Source organism: Nanorana parkeri, unplaced genomic scaffold (assembly GCF_000935625.1).
Source record: "Nanorana parkeri isolate BGI_ZX_2015 unplaced genomic scaffold, ASM93562v1 scaffold165, whole genome shotgun sequence".
NCBI classification, from domain to species: Eukaryota; Metazoa; Chordata; class Amphibia; order Anura; family Dicroglossidae; genus Nanorana; species Nanorana parkeri.
The window spans coordinates 1,417,522-1,434,583 of NW_017306433.1; the positions used below are offsets into that span (position 1 = coordinate 1,417,522).

Here is a 17,062-nt window from a genome sequence, read left to right on the forward strand (position 1 = left end):
ATATATATATATATATATATATATTATGTGTAAGTGCAATGAACGAGGAAGATGGAAATTATGGTTAAACAAACACATAGCAAAAATAAATGGCAAAATTGTTCCGGTCCCCAAGAACAAAAACATTTTATGAAACTGTCTCACTAAGGGGTTAATGAACAGTGAAAGAAGACTCTGTACTGTACAGAAAAATAACAGACCACTCTAGGCCCTGATGCAAATGCACGTCTGCTATATGTCACCATTGTTAAACGAAGTTGGGGAAGGATCCAGAAAGTCTCATAAAACAAGTGGCTACGAGTATTGATGCAAGATACATACAAAATACATTACTTCCTGCCAAATTCAGAGGCCCTCCAGACGCTAGTTTTTTACTCATGCAAGACAAATCTGCAGTACACTTTCAGGTGGTGGGAGGAAAAGAAAAAACAATCCACTTCTAAAGAGTAAATCTGTATAGGGTACTGCTGAACCTATAACAAGCAAGAGCGTGTAGAGTCCCTGGGGCTCTTCAGAAGTAATGCAAAGAAATATTTAAACCTACTTCCATTTTGACTGAAGGCTTCTTATATCACATCTTAGTACTGTAATTACCCTAAAAAATCCCTCATGTAAGACACATTACAGAATGCTAGTTCAGTATGTATAACTGACCCCACGATGGCATTAGCAGATACAAGAACGTTGGTTGGCTTTTACCCGTGACCAATTAGTTACTGCTATGTATGATGTATACAATCTCCTAAAACATTATACTTAGGAGGGACTGAGGCAGAATTATAAAAGTCTTACACCAGCTACAACTACTTGTGTCTACAGAGTACAGAAAGGTGGAAGAGGAACTCCAGGAAGTAAGGTTTTTGCAGACTTACATTGGTGCAGCTTTGCTCAATGTAGGAATGCATATATGATATCTGGAAGGCCGCCAGGAATCCTGAAAATTACTATAGTAGTCCACAATACATACAGTGATAGCCGTGGCCTTCTGGCTGCAGAAGATCCTTGTCCTGTGGTAGCTCCTGTCCTTTTTTGAGACTGCCCCATAAATGCGATATATGCAGCAGTGATCATATACACTCACTGGCCACTTGCTCGGTAACACAAATTGCTAATCAGCCAATCACATGGTAGCAACTTAATGCATTTAGGCATCTAGACGTGGTGAAGACGACTTGCTGAAGTTTAAACCGGGCATCAGAATGGGGAAGAAAGGGGATTTAAGTGACTTTGAACTTGGCATAGTGGTTGGTGCCAGACGGGCTGGTCTGAATATTTAAAAAACTGCTGGTCTAATGGGATTTTCACACACAAACATCTCTATGACTTACAGAGAATAGTCAGAAAAAGAGAAAATATCCAGTGAGCGGCAGTTGCGTGGACGAAAATGCCTTGTTGATGTCAGAGGTCAGAGGAGAATGGGCAGACTGGTTTGAGATGATAGAAAGGCAACAGTAACGCCAATAACCACTCTTACATCCAAGGTATGCAGAATACCATCTCTGAACGCTATGGGCTACAGCAGCAGAAGATCACACCGGGTGCCACTCCTGGCTAAGAACAGGAAACGGAGGCTAGAATTGGACAATAGAAGACTAGAAAAATGTTGCCTGGTCTGATGAGTCTCGATTTCAGCTGCAACATTCAGATGGTAGGGTCAGAATTTGCCATAAAGAACATGAAAGCATGGATCCGTCCTGTCTTGTATCAACGTTTCAGGCTGGTGGTGTAAAAGTGTGGGGGTATTTTCTTGGCACACTTTGGGCCCCTTAGTACCAATTGAGCATCGTTTACACGCCACGGCCCACCTGAGTATTGTTGCTGACCATGTCCATCCCTTTATGAGTACAGTATACCCATCTTCTGATGGCTACTTCCAGCAGGATAATGCACCATGTCACAAAGCTCACATCATCTCAAACTGGTTTCTTGAACATGACATCGATGTCATGAGTTCAATGTACTCCAATGGCCTCCACAGTCACCAAAGCTCAATCCAATAGAGCATCTTTGGGATGTGGTGGAACGGGAGGTTTGCATTACGGATGTGCAGCCAACAAATCTGCAGCAACTGCGTAATGCTATCATGTCATTATAGACCAAAATCTCGGAGCAATATTTCCAACACCTTGTTGAATCTACGCCACAAAGAATTAAGGCAGTTCTGAAGGCAAAAGGGGGTCCAACCTGGTACTACCGTAGCAAGGTGTACCTAATAAAGTGGCCGGGGAGCGTATATTTCCACTAATGCCATAGAAACACAGTCTAATAGTGGCAGTACCAAACCTCTGCCAGCAAGCAGCAGGAAATAGAGTGATGAACAAGAAGGTCAGGCAAGAACAGCTTATTTACAACCTTCAACAATCACAGGCATGGCAGGGCAAAGACTAAAGCAACAGCTGCTCTTACCCAGAGGGTGGGGATGGGTTTGCTACTTGGTCCTCACAGACTGTGGCACCCACACTCACCCCACTAGTGAACACTAGGCTTAAGTGGATGAATAGAATATGCAACAGGCTAAGGTCAGAACCAACACGACAATCTACTAAAATGAGGTACCAAAACAGGAAACAAAGTGACGCCAAGGATAATACGCCAAGGATAATAATGTAAGACAGCATCCAGGTGTGGTACCCAAACAGCAGCCAAATCGCAGCCAAAAGGACAAGCCAAGGTCAGGACTGATAGAGTGAGTTGCAATGATTTGAAAACACAGGAACCTGGAAATACAAGAGCCAGTTAGACAACAGAACGTTCTGACAATGTCCTGGATTCTGGGAGGGCTTCATGAAGGTGAAGAGTCCAGGTAATGTGGAACAGACGCCAGGGCTCACTAAGGGCAAATTATGTCACTACATATCTTGTCCTGATACCATGTATCCAGTCACACTCAGCACCCTACACCATGCACCCAGTCACACTCAGCACACTACACCATGCACCCAGTCACACTCAGCACACTACACCATGCACCCAGTCACACTCAGCACACTACACCATGCACCCAGTCACACTTAGCACCTCACGCCATGCACCCAGTCACACTTAGCACCCCACACTATGCAACAGGCCACACTGCACACTACACCATCCACCCCATCACACTACACCATGCACCCAGTCACACTCAGCACCCTACACCATGCACCCAGTCACACTCAGCACACTACACCATGCACCCAGTCACACTTAGCACCTCACGCCATGCACCCAGTCACACTTAGCACCCCACACTATGCAACAGGCCACACTGCACACTACACCATCCACCCCATCACACTACACCATGCACCCAGTCACACTCAGCACCCTACACCATTTTTATTAGGACAGACCGAGTTTCCTGTTACCGAAATTGAGGGAAAAGCTTGCAAAGGCCTGCTTTACATTTTGGCTGCAAAAGTGTAAATACACGTTAAGGCTGAGATTTTTAAGCTGGCCATAAACTGCTTGAATTTTGGAATTCAAGCTGTATGTGGCCCTATTGGCACCCCTCATTTCAACAAAAGTCGATTCTTTTATCGAGTTTTGTTGATGTAGCTGGCCCAGTAATTGTCAGCTGAACAGAGACTGCTGCCCTAGTCGCCATCAAAATACAACAGCACAGCAGGGAAGATTCCCCCATTCATACTGTTTAGCGTGGATGAGGGAAATGTTCGATTTTTCCACTCCCAAAAAACAGCTTTAGACTCTGTATTTCCAGTTCATTAGTCAGGATCCATCACGTGAAGAATGTCACCAGGAAGGAAGACGTGGAACATACTGTTGCAAAACAGGGAAGACAAATACAACCTGTTCTATAGCTATTTTGTACATAAATCTATACTTTCCTAAAATCAATGTTGAGCTTTTGAATGTGAAAGTGGTATAGATTATATCCCCATACTATTGTGTACACCAGGGGTGCATGGCAGGGCAAAGACTAAAGCAACAGCTGCTCTTACCCAGAGGGTGGGGATGGGTTTGCTACTTGGTCCTCACAGACTGTGGCACCCACACTCACCCCACTAGTGAACACTAGGCTTAAGTGGATGAATAGAATATGCAACAGGCTAAGGTCAGAACCAACACGACAATCTACTAAAATGAGGTACCAAAACAGGAAACAAAGTGACGCCAAGGATAATACGCCAAGGATAATAATGTAAGACAGCATCCAGGTGTGGTACCCAAACAGCAGCCAAATCGCAGCCAAAAGGACAAGCGAAGGTCAGGACTGATAGAGTGAGTTGCGGCCCTCCGGCCGCAATGCGATCTGCCGCACGGAAACGAAAGGCACAGCAAAGCCTGCGGTCGGGTCAGAAAAAAATAGTGCTAGCAGCATTTTTTCTGACTGGACCGGATCGCAGGCACTGATGTGCCTTGCGTTCACGTGTGGCCGATCGCATTGCGGCCGGAGGGCATGGCTGCGGTGCCATTCACTTCAACACATCACCACACCCCCTCCCACCCCACAACAAACTGAGCCCGCCGCAATGCGATCCAGTGCGTTCCGTCCACAATAGCGCCAGAACGCACTGAGGATGGTGTGAATTAGGCTTTAGGGCTGGTTCACACCACAAACAGTGCGTTTCAGAGCGGTCAGGCTCTGGAACGCACTGTATTGCACTCCGGTCGGTTGCCTGCGTTCAGGGGGCGATCACCCGAATGCGTGGCACATTAGTGCCTGTGTTCCGGTCTAGTGCGATCTGTAAAAATGTGCCACGCGTTCAGGTGAAGGTTATTGCAATACGGGTGGGGGGCATGGATATGGTGACATTAACTTCAATGCACTGCCACGCCCCTCCCGCACCTGAACGCAGATAATGCCTGAATCAAAGAATGCAATGTTTTAGGACGGTATTTAGGGTTTGTTTACACAAGTTACAGTACAGTGCGTTCCAGCGTCGTTAGCGGCTGTCTGTCTTGCTCATGCACATGAAGCATATTACAGTGCACATAAAGTAATAAATACACATACATACATACATATGAAGCATATACACAGACATACAGTGCACATAGTCCATATACACATATATACAGTGTACATATGAAGCATATACACAGACATACAGTACACATAGTCCATATACACAGTGTACATATAAAGCATATACACAGACATACAGTACACATACTCCATATACACAAATATACAGTGAGAGGCCAGGCATACTGTGTACATATGAAACATATACACAGACATACAGTACACATAGTCCATATACACAGACATACAGTAAGAGGCCAGGCATACAGTGTACATAGGGCATATGCACAGACATACAGTACACATAGTCCATATACACATACAGTAAGAGGCCAGGCAGGCATACAGTGTACCTAGAACATATACATACGGTAAACACAGTACATTATAAATACATAGATAGATCTATATGGCAGAGCTCTCACCTATATGGAAGGCTCGTCGTCTACCGTCTGTCCCTTCACGTTTCTGTCCAGGGAAAGTACCGAACAGTCCGGAGAAGGGGAATTCCAGTGACGTGTGGCCCTCCCTTCCTCTCAGAAGCTAGCACGTCATTCATTGGCTGCACCAGCACCTAGTCCCGCCTCCCGCTCATGCTTTGTCCAGTCAGAGACAAGCAGGAGGGGGGCTTGTGGGTACATATGTCAGGAGCTGTGTGAGGAAGTGTGAGCTTTGAGCAATGTTTACACGGTGCATGCAGCCTGGCAGAGCCGCCTTGTCCAGTGCAATGCTATGACCTCCATGTGGAGAGGTGTATGGACTGGAAGATTGATGTCTATGGACAGTACAATTCAGGAACCTTTCAGAACGGTTCTTCCTAGACATCTTCCTGAGTTCTGGAGTTATTGCTTCCGGAAAGACATTTTATTGTTGATCCAACTGTCCGGGTTCCAGTGTGTCTTTATGTTCTTAGTTACAATTATTATTATACAGGAATTATACAGCGCCAACAGTTTGTGCAGCACTTTACATTATAAATGAATAAAATGTGAGAAAGAACAATCCAGACTTAGCCCCTCCTCCCCACCAGAGGCCAGGGTGAATTTTCCCTAATACCTCATTGGAAATCCACTAAAACTCTTACTATGCAGGAGTGGCTTGCTTTGGTTAATTTTGTGGCTACCATGTAGGAACTGATCCATAGCCAGAATCAGATGCCCCATTTCCTGCACATCTGGACCCTTTGGCATCTCACTAAATACATAGATGTGTACCCACACACAGGCTTCCACTACCTGAAAAGGACGTAATTTCACATGTATGCGCACTGGTTGGTAATAGAACCTGATGCCAACCCTCCATCCATCCATCCATCCATGTATTGTTACATTAAGGAGCACAGAGGTTGTCAGATAATTGAAGATGTTAAACCAACCCCGCCCCAAAATCTATCTTACCTTCCCCCAAACTTATAGGTTATGTAAATGTAAGATTATGCAAGAACTAACTAGTGGTGACATCACACGCATGCGCAATGACGTCACTGCAGGGTATCACCCGAGCTCAGCTGCGTGTGACACCCGGCCTCGGGACGCCCCTGATAGTAACAGGTTTCATTATTTCATTCAAGTTAAAGGGCAACTCACTAAATGTAGCATGTACAGCACCCAGCATAAATGAGTACACCCCAACAGATTTGTAAGAAAACCTTTACTTCCCTTTCAGAATCAACATTTTCTATGGGACACTAAACTACAAAATACTCCCACAAATGGGGGGCCCTTGATTGCAACCAAGATTTGTTAATGTGCACACACACAAAAAGTATTTTTCCTAACAAATTCACTCAAGACCATGTTCCAAAAAAAAAAAAAAAAGCAATGAGAGTCATGGGAGCAAAGCTAAATTTTAGCCCACAAGATCCTAATTAACAAGAATTCAGCTACAGGTCAGTATAATGATTCATGAAACAGGTGTGCAGCAGTTGATTATAAAAGGGCGTTACTTAAAGTGACATTAAACTAGGGCTGCAACAACTAATCGACATAATCGATTATTGAAAAAGTTGTCAACTTTTTCAATCATCGATTAATCGGCTTCCGATTGGTTGGCCCTGTTCACGGCTCCACACATGCTATTCAGCAATGGCACCAAATGGAAGAGAAATGTCACAAGGCCTGAGAAAGAAAATCATTTCTTTTACACAAGAAAGCTGAAGGATACAAGAAGATCAGCAAAGCTTTCCTTATCAGTCAGAATACTGTAGCAAAAGTGATACAAAAATGTAACAAAGATGGAACTGCAACCATCTCACAGAGATGTCCAGGCTGTCCACGGACGTTAAAGTGACATTAAACCCTCAGATTTTTTTAACAAACCAATACTGTAATGTGCGCCATACTGTAATCCATGGTTGTTTCCCTTCTCTTTGCTGCTCTTCCTTTTAAATCCTCATGTCTTCTCATGCTTGGGGAGAACTTCCCTTTGCAGCTGAGTGCCTCTTCCTGTAGTGCTGGCTCAGGTTGGGAACCTACACACAGATACCATGTATCCATTCCTGAGACAAGGCAGTCTGCTGCAAAACAGAAGTTCTCCCCAAGCATAAGAAGATATACGGATTTAAAAGGAAGAGCAGCAAAGAGAAGGGAAACTACCATGGATTACAGTAAGCCCTCGTTCACACCTAGGCGTATTGCATATGCGCGACCGTCGCGCGTTTTTTACCGCGTTTCGCGGTAAAAAAGTTGTGCGACCGTCGCGCGTTTCCGAATGCTACTTGGCTGTATCCCAATGGAGACGCACAACAAAAAGGCCCAAAGTAGTACCTGTACCTTTTCAGGCGTGGGCCGTTTTGTAGCGCGTTAGGGACGCGGAAATACGCCAAGGTGGGAATGAGACCATTGAATACAATGGGATTTATATTTTTGAGCGTTTTGTAGAGCGTTCGCCGAGCGTAGAACGCGCTACAAAACGTTCAGGTGTGAACGAGGGCTTAGGCACACATTACATTATTGTTTTATGTTAAATATCTGAGGGTTTAATGTCACTTTAACACCTCGACAGGAGCGTCTTCTGATGAGAACGGTTGAAGAATTTGCCATGCAAGTTCACTGCAGTTAGCTAAAGAAGTAGAAAGCCAAAGTGGGGTGATTGTTTCCCGTGACACAATACGGCGTATACTGCAGAGGAATGGCATGCATGGGTGTCGTCCACAAAGGAAGTCTCTCCTAAAGCCCATACACAAAAAAGCCTGACTACAATTTGCCAGGGCCCATGCTGAAAATGAAGACTACTGGCACTCTGTACTCTGGAGTGATGAGACCAAGATCAATGTTTTTGGAACTGATGGCTTCAAAACTGTATGGCATCTCAAAGGTGAGGAGTACAAAGAAATATGTATGGTGCCTACAGTGAAACATGGTGGTGGCAGTGTCCTTCTGTGGGGCTGCATGAGTGCTGCTGGTATCGGGGAGCTGTATTTCATTGATGGTATCATGCATTCACAGATGTACTGCTCTATATTGAAAGAGAAGATGCTACCATCACTCTGTGCCCTTGGTCATCCTGCACTTTCCCAACATGACAACGATCCAAACATACATCTAAGGCCACTGTTGCATTTCTGGAGAACAGGGTGAAAGTGATTCAGTGGCCAAGTATGTCTCCTGATCTGAACCCAATCGAACACGTATGGGGAGTTCTGAAGAGACAAGTTGAGCATCACTCTCCATCCAGCATCCAGGCTCTAAAAGAGGTCGTTCTTGAAGAATGGAAAAAGATTGATGTTGCAATATGTCGCCAACTTGTTCATTCCATGCCTAGAAGACTTGGTGCTGTCCTTACAAATCATGGAGGTCACACAAAATACTAGATGTATTCATTTTTGCTTCCCCTAATTTAAGTACAACTGAAGATTCTGTAATCTAAGTTATATTATTAACCTTCCTTTCATGTAATGAGCTAAACAAAATGTTCTATAAAACTCAGTTATGTCCACATTTTGGAAATTGTTCTTGTGTTCACTGAGCTACTGATTAGAATCTTATTGTTCTTCACGACTGCTCCTATCTTTGGGTCTTTGTCTTTACTTTTCCCTCTTTCTCCGCTCTCGGAGTTCCCTGTCTACAGCTTCCTTTCTCCAGGGCCACCAAGTTCTAAGCTCTTGATAGGCTAGACATGGATGTTTCCATCCAAGCTACAGTAATGGGCCCGGCGATGCACTCCTACACCACGAATACGTACAATGTTGCATATACTTTTCAGGGATTTGAGTACCACGATGTGGTGGATGTTACTACTGATGTTATGCATGTATATGATACAATGATCGTGAGATACCTGTTACGGGTTTCATGTAGAGACACCTACTCCTGCTGGGAGTATTGCTTCATTTCTGTACATTGATTGTGTCTCACCCTATATGAGGGCATGCATGTGCTGTCCCAGTTTATTGTACTGATATGTGTTGGGCGGCTGCCCTATTTTGTCCAATGGAATGTATTTTCTACCTGTTGTACAATAAAGAATAAAAAAAAAAAGAATCTTATTGTTCAAAGGGGTGTACTAATTTATGCTGAGCACTGTACCTACTTATAGCTCATTATTGTTCAGTTATGACTACAGACACCTACACACTGGTGTAGGCTACCTACAGCATTGCATAATGGTAAGTGTCTTGTATCTAAGGCATGCTACGTACACCCACAAAAAATGTATACAGGTTGTAATCAATGCTTAGAAGTGTGATTCAGAGATACAAAAAAAACAAACACAAACATTCAGCCACAGAGCAAATCAGTGACCGTCAACCTGTATGTCAGTTGAATCAACCTTACAAAAAAAAAAAAAATGTAACCCAAAGCAGACCTATATTTTGTTTAAACCATAATTTAAACTTTTTTTCCAATTTTTATTTTGTTTACAAACAGTTTTTTGTTGTTTATTAATAGTTTTTTAGTGTTGCATAAACAAATGTTCAAAGGCTCCCCTGCAGGTGCTTGTCCCTCTTTCCCCTTTTGCCTCATATTCCTCCATTTCTCCCTCCCCACCACCTCACCTTTATTACTTACCATTCTATCTAATTCTATAAGGTCTTTTGTGTGCCCCTTCATTTCCTAGAGTGACACTAAACTCAAGGGTTAAATCTTAAAAATGCATTCAAGCTATTAACAAAAATCTAGCTTATTTAGGGATAACCCCTGTGCCCAGATAGTTGGTCCTAGCCAAAACCAACCTCTTATCAAGACACTATAAAAGTGACACTGAACTCAGGAGTTAAATCTTAAATGCATTATAATACCTTAACTACTAACAAACATGTATCTTATTTATGTAGAAATTCAGATTATTCATATATCACTCATATATCACACTGTAGATCCTTAAATCATCTCTGAATTGTTGCCGACACTGTCCTTCCTTCTGGAGGGTGACTACATTTGTTCCCCATGTGTTATAAAGTAGCCACAACTCCAAGTTCGCTCCTGTGATGGACTACATTCTCATGTTTAGTTTACTAATTTGTATTGAGATTGTAGTCCATCACAGGGGTGAGCTTAGAGTGTTGGCTACTTTACAACACACACAGGGACCATGAGGAACAAAAGTAGCCACCCTCCAGAAGGAAGGACAGTGTCAGCACTAATTCAGAGATGATTTGAGGATCTACAGCCGAGTGATACATAAATAATCTGACTTTCTACAGGGCCGATTTAGACAGGAGCTAAATCAACCTTCCAGCATGTCTTTGGAGTGTGGGAAGAAACCGGAGTACCTGAAAGAAACCCACGCAAGCATGGCGAGAACATGAAAACTCCTTGCAGATAGTGTCCTGAACCTGGGACCGCCCTGGTGCTGTAAGGCAGAAATGCTACCAACTAAGCCTCTGTGCTCTCACATTGCATTTTTTTTTTAAATATTTCGTAGGCCTTCTCACTGAGCACACAGTACAATTAAGGTTTTATGTTCACAGAGAATTGTTGACTCTCTAATAAGATAGCCTGACAGTAGCTGCTCTCCTTTGGACTGTATTTCTACGAGACTCCACACAGCACCCTGTAAGCAGGGAAGAGATGAGTTCTGAATAGCTGAAAATCAGAGGGAAAAAGTTAAATTCAGCACAACGATAAAGAAGTGCATATTTATCTAGCTAAACACAAATTATTATTCTTTTAAGCGGGTCATATCATAAGGGTCTAGTTATAACCAACTTGCAGAGCAATTCACCATGCAAATTTCTGTGAAAGATTATTCTGGGCGAATGGAGATAAAAGTGTTCTTGTTCCATTTGACCTAAAAAGAAAATATACTATTTGTAAAATAGCACATTATGGCCACTAGATGGAGCTGAGGAGCACAGGAAAGTGTTTATTGCCTATGCTCCTTAGCTCCATTTAGTGGCCATAATGCAGGACATTTGGAATATTACATTCTACCTGAAAGGAAAATATACTAGGGATGCACTGATACCAAGTACCATACTCGGGTACAAGTACAAATACTTTGCAAGCTCCGACTAGACTAGAGAAAAATTCAAGTTAGGAGTCAGCTGTCAATTGCAAGAAGCACACGGGGCTCCTGGGATTTGTACATCTATGTTTCAATGTATGATTTTGTTTGTATAAATATAAAGGGACGCACCAATACCATTTTTGCAAGTTCAAGTACTGATACATTTTTGTTTATTGTCATGTGACAGTTTTTCTAAAACAATACAGACTAATGATCTCAGGACAGTGGTGGAGCACCAGAGTCAGGTCCCAGCTGCAACCCTGGTAGTTCTCATGAAAATGCTAAATATCGGCACTGGTATTATGAAAAGTATCGGTACTAAGAATGTTCCCTTTTGCCTCCATTCACACACAAAGAATGTTCACAGAGGTTCACAAGCTCTGCTAATTGTTTACAAATAGACCCCTTACTGATTTGATCATCTGGTGAATCAATTATCTATCATATTGATATTTGGATTAAATATAGCAATTATTGATAACTTTATACTACCATTGTGATTGTTTTTGTCCAGTTTTGCAAGATCCCATCAAAGAAGGCATTAGATAGGATGAAACGTTCCGATAAAGGTGTAATTATCCATTCTGAAATGATCAGATTTTATTTTTGTGTTCCCGTCCCCCATCATTGAATCTAATCAGATTGATGAAGGCTAATTTACAGATGGCATGGGAAAAAAACCCAATTATTTCAGATATCCGATTAGTTGAAAGAATTGATTGTATGAAAAATGTATGCGTTCATGTCTAGCATTAGTTCGAAACATAATAAAGAATACAATTAAAAAATATATAAATAATCTATGTACAAAAATACTATCCATGCCCTTGAAAAGAGATGCTTTTTGAACGCAAGCAATGCATGCTCAGGCAGGAACATGTCTTCCAATGTAAGACAGCCAAACTAGAGTATAGCAATTAGAAACATAAGATCCCCTTTTGAGCCATAGATGGCAGTGTTGAAACATGGATAACTTTAGAAATTGTCAGTTTACCGTTAAGAGTATTATTTCAAGCACAAGACTTACAACTTATCTTGTCTCCCCTCAGCAGCATTTATGAAAATGTTAAGAAATCTGAAATGTAGTCAAAAGTTTTTGGTCGGATGTATCAAAGTACTAAAAACTGGAGTTACTTTGCAACCACAATCACGAGTTTACCTCATACTTGCCCATAAAAACTGAATCAGATTGTAATTCTGAGGAAATAACTCCGGTTCTTAGGTACTGGTATGATACACAATCGTACTAGTATGATGCACAATCGCACTGGTATGATATATGAGTGACTCAAGGTCCTGCCTAGAACAAAGCAGGTTTTTTGTTCTCATCCCACACCTCCAAATTCAGACCTATTTTGACTGTCCAAAATGACATGTTTATTAATAATGGGATTTGCTTTACCTAGCCAGAGCAGTGTATTTTCTCAATGACACTTATTAAAGTCAATCTATAGTGAAAGACTAGGTAGTTGGTTGTAATCCATCAGTTTTGGTTTATTTAAACTAAAGTGTAACTAAAACACCAAATCAATCATGTCATTTATTCCAGCTTACCAACCCGTGGATGTGGTGGCTGCATTAGTTTGAATTTTTTCAGGCTTTTTTCCCCCCTTTTTTACCATGTGATCCTGCCAGTAGCGCACTTCCTGTCCTACAGTGACAACAGTACTGTACTTTAGTCCTAACACGCTTTGCGTCCTCCATAGCTAAAGAACAGCTCCCTTTCTCCATAACATAACAGAGGTGGGGGGGGGGACATACATACATACATACACACACACACACACAGTATATATATTTCGTTGTTAGGTTTATATACACTTTAAGCACATACACCATAATGAAATAAAATGATCATACAGATAAAGAATTTCTTGTACATGAACGGACCGGCATCATTTGAAAAAAAAAACCTGAATTGTCATTATGAATATTGCTTTCTCCTCTAGAAGGTCAAGGTCACACAATTGGTTTTTGTTTTAAAGTGTATCAAGGGCAAATATGAGATACATTAAATGTTATCAGTACTTAGATGTGGTGGCTACATTAGATTTTCTAGTCTACATTAAAAGGATAATTAAAGCCCCCCCCTAGCAAGCAGTAGCTATATGCAAAAACATAAAAAAAAAAAGTGTACAAAAAGGGCTAAAAGTTACCTGCGTCTGCGCTGCGTGCTCCCGTCCAAAGATCTGAAGATTCTCGGGCGGATGCAAAGGCTCATGGGGCGGGCGCATGTGCAGTACAGATCTTCAGCCGGGAGAAGAAGAGACACACAGGGTAAGTCAATGTAGCAGCGTGCACCCACACAGACTCCATGGAACAGGAAGAGACGGGAGTCAACTCTGGATCAGAGACCGGCAAGAGAGACTCCTGAAAACTACTGGAAAGAAGAAGATGATCGGATCAGGAGGCATTATTTAAGGTAAGTCCTTACACCAGCATTGGGGGTATTTTTGCCTTTAATGTCACTTTAATTTTCACTTGATGATCCTGCCGGTTACATACTTCCTGTCCCATGGTAACAATATTCCCTCACTGTACTGTATCTATGGAGGAGCAGCATTGTCAGGAAGTTTGTTAGAACTAAAGAACAAAAAGGCAGATAACACGATTTGAGATTTCAGTTCAGAGCACATGAAGTCAGGGGCGTCCCGAGGCTGGGCGACACCCGGAGCAGTTACCGGGTGTCACCCCGCCGACTCGCCACTGCGCGTGACGTCATCGCGCACGCGCGGCACTCACCTGATACCTGCCGGCGGCCATCTTGGTGATGGAAGCCGGCAGAGAGAGGGGGGACAGTCCCCCAGCGGGATAAGGTATGCTGCCGGGTCCCCTCCTCTCTCTCGTGATACTGTCGGGTGCTCGGTCCATGACCGAGCACCCGACTTTTCAGAGGGTCGTGACACCAAAATGACTGTCAGTCATTTTGGTGTCACCCCTCCAAAAGGGTTTCCCCGGTGCGGGCTGCACCCGCTGCGTGACGCCACAGCATGAAGTTACAAGGACACGGGGGTTTCTGACACGATCAACATGTGATTTTCTCTAGTTGTAGAAAATATACTTAGCCCAAAAAAGCAATAACAAATGCAGCCATCGCATCTAAGGACTGGTAATTTGCAATATATTACAGTTGTGTTCTCGAATTTAGATATACTTTACATCAAGATACTTCAGGTTTGTTGAGCTGTGCACAAAATGACTATAAACATTGGCAAGAAATGCTGGCAAATATAGAAAACAGGGAGTAAATAGTGAACAGCTTTTTTAAAAGGCACGTAAACCGTTTCTCCACCCCTATCGAAAGTAGAATCTCCCAACTGGGAAGTGTGGCTGCCATTTAAATGACATGACCGATATAAATGCCCAGAAGGTAAGAAGAAGCAGAACCATGCTTAACTTCTAGGGCATGTTCAAATAAGCATGCTGTTGACCTGCATTTTGCTGCATTTACAAGCATAACAAACTTCTCGGACAAGATGAAATGCATTGTTTTCAGTAGATCTGTTCACACAAATGTGCTGTGTTGTAGTCCGTTAGGATGAGGTCCAGCGCGTTGCATTTTTGGAGGGTTCAGAGGCCATTTCGCAGTTCAATTCAAAGGAAATGAAAATGCGATACAACACTGCTAAAAGCTTTATGAGGTTGGTGAAAACATAATGTACAAAAAACAGCCAATACTTGCATAAAACTTCCACTGGCTTTATACCTGGATCCACTGATTGTTTTGGCATGAGGTAACCTCTTCATATTTTTCCATATTTTTCTCAGTTTGAATTGCTAAGGCTTGTGGCAGGTTTATCTTTACATAAGTCATTAAAATTACATTTCTGATTACTGCATATACTGTATGTATTAGTTATCACCGGATACCATCCATAATTACATTGAGGAGACTGGATATATTGATCTGTAATGAGAACACAGTCTGAAATGTGTAGCAAATGACATTTGGTGTATGGCAGTGGTCCCCAACCAGTGTCTCTAACCTATATTTGAAGTGCCTCCCAGCGCACACATGCTGCTCCTGACGATTATACCAGGACAACTAATCTACTAATGTAATCTGCAGGTATCAGCTGTCAGTTCGACAACAGGGTCCCACCATGTATCAGGATCAGTGATAGGGTTTCTCCATATGCAGAGAGGGATTGGCTGTCAAATTGACAGCCAAGCCCCACCGGGTTCCCGAGACCCAGAGTAGGACCTGGCAGTCGAACTGAAAGTCAAGCCTGCAGACTGCACTGGGACAGGAGCAGACAGTAGCTCCTAATACATAGAGCAAGACTAATTGACAAACCCTCTTTTCCATTAAGTTGTCCATGGACCAGAAGGTGGACAGTGGCATTCCTGCACCCAGCGCAGTAATGGGCCCTGTATGTGCAGATTTGGAGGGGAGAGGACAGTTTGGAATCATACAAAAAGAGAATGACTCAGTACTTATATTTAGTACCCGTGTCAGAAACCCAGCTGTAAAATTGCACATGTATGTAATCAAGAGTAAGCAGTCTAAATGAATGCAACATTTATTAAGGAATTTTTTTAATGCTACATCATCATATAGAGTGGGGGCCACCACCATTTGTTAGATGTAAATATTGCTATCAAGAAACCTCTATGGATTCAGAGACTAGATTTCATCACAGGAAAAGGAGAGGGCCTTTTTCTTTCCTACCAAGTCACTCATAAAAATCAATGTGTGATGTTCCACTCCGAGAAGACGCACACCACTTTGGCGGACATTCCTGGACCACACAGAGAATTATCTCCCAATTGATGATGCATGTTGGACATCTTCTAGATCTTTTCCAGTCACTAGTTATACCCCTGGGAAAATCTGCAGCTGCAAAGATATTATATATTAATCAGACTGAAAACCATGCCACATTAACTCTTTGCTGGTTTTTGTTATATGATAGTGAACAACTGTGAATGTTCTAAGACACAAAGATATTATAAATACATAATTATGCAGTGTGGTATATATAAACGCAACAATTTTTTATATCAAGGTGTACATAAGAAAAATAAAGTCTATTGTACAAAAGTATTTAATTTGATATGACCAGACAAGTTGTGGGGAATTTCAAGACAAGAAGAGTCCTAGAGGTTTACTGTAGTGCAGAACACAAGGTGATGACAGCATTGCAGATACAAGAAATGCATCCAAAGATATGTCAACTTTCAAAGAAAAAAAAATAAAATATAGCGAGTTACATAACTATCTTGATATTAGATCCGGGGTTGGCAGTTACACTTTGCTACTGAATGGAAACAAGAGATGACATGTAACAAATTTACTATAACCTTATAAGCCAATTTATGTCCATTATTATTTGTATATCTTTTAGATTTCGGCTGTCAGTTACAACTAAAAATATATGATTGAGTCCAATGTGCAACTCATTCCACTAGCTGCCCTCCTGTTCTTGAACAGTCAGGATGGATTTACAAAACTTGTACATTTATACATTTATATTAGATGTACACCGCATTAGAATAACTTACATAAAGTGTCTTCATTTATTCATGTGTACACTGAATTATTCATTTTTATAAATGTTTACATTTAAGAAATGTTGGAAGCCTACACAATGTTATACTTACAAAGTAATAGACAACAATACAATGACAACGAAATACATA

The 17,062-nt window shown here is 42.1% G+C and overlaps 1 long non-coding RNA gene across 1 annotated transcript in view; it reads right to left on the bottom strand.

Annotated features, from left to right (window-relative positions):
• The window catches only part of LOC108785503, a 13,299-nt gene extending 7,753 nt beyond the window's left edge, over window positions 1-5,546 (bottom strand). The window contains exon 1 of the long non-coding RNA XR_001941136.1: window positions 5,419-5,546. This is a non-coding gene — a long non-coding RNA (uncharacterized LOC108785503). The remainder of the gene's footprint in view (window positions 1-5,418) is intronic.
• Window positions 5,547-17,062: the final 11,516 nt, after the last annotated feature.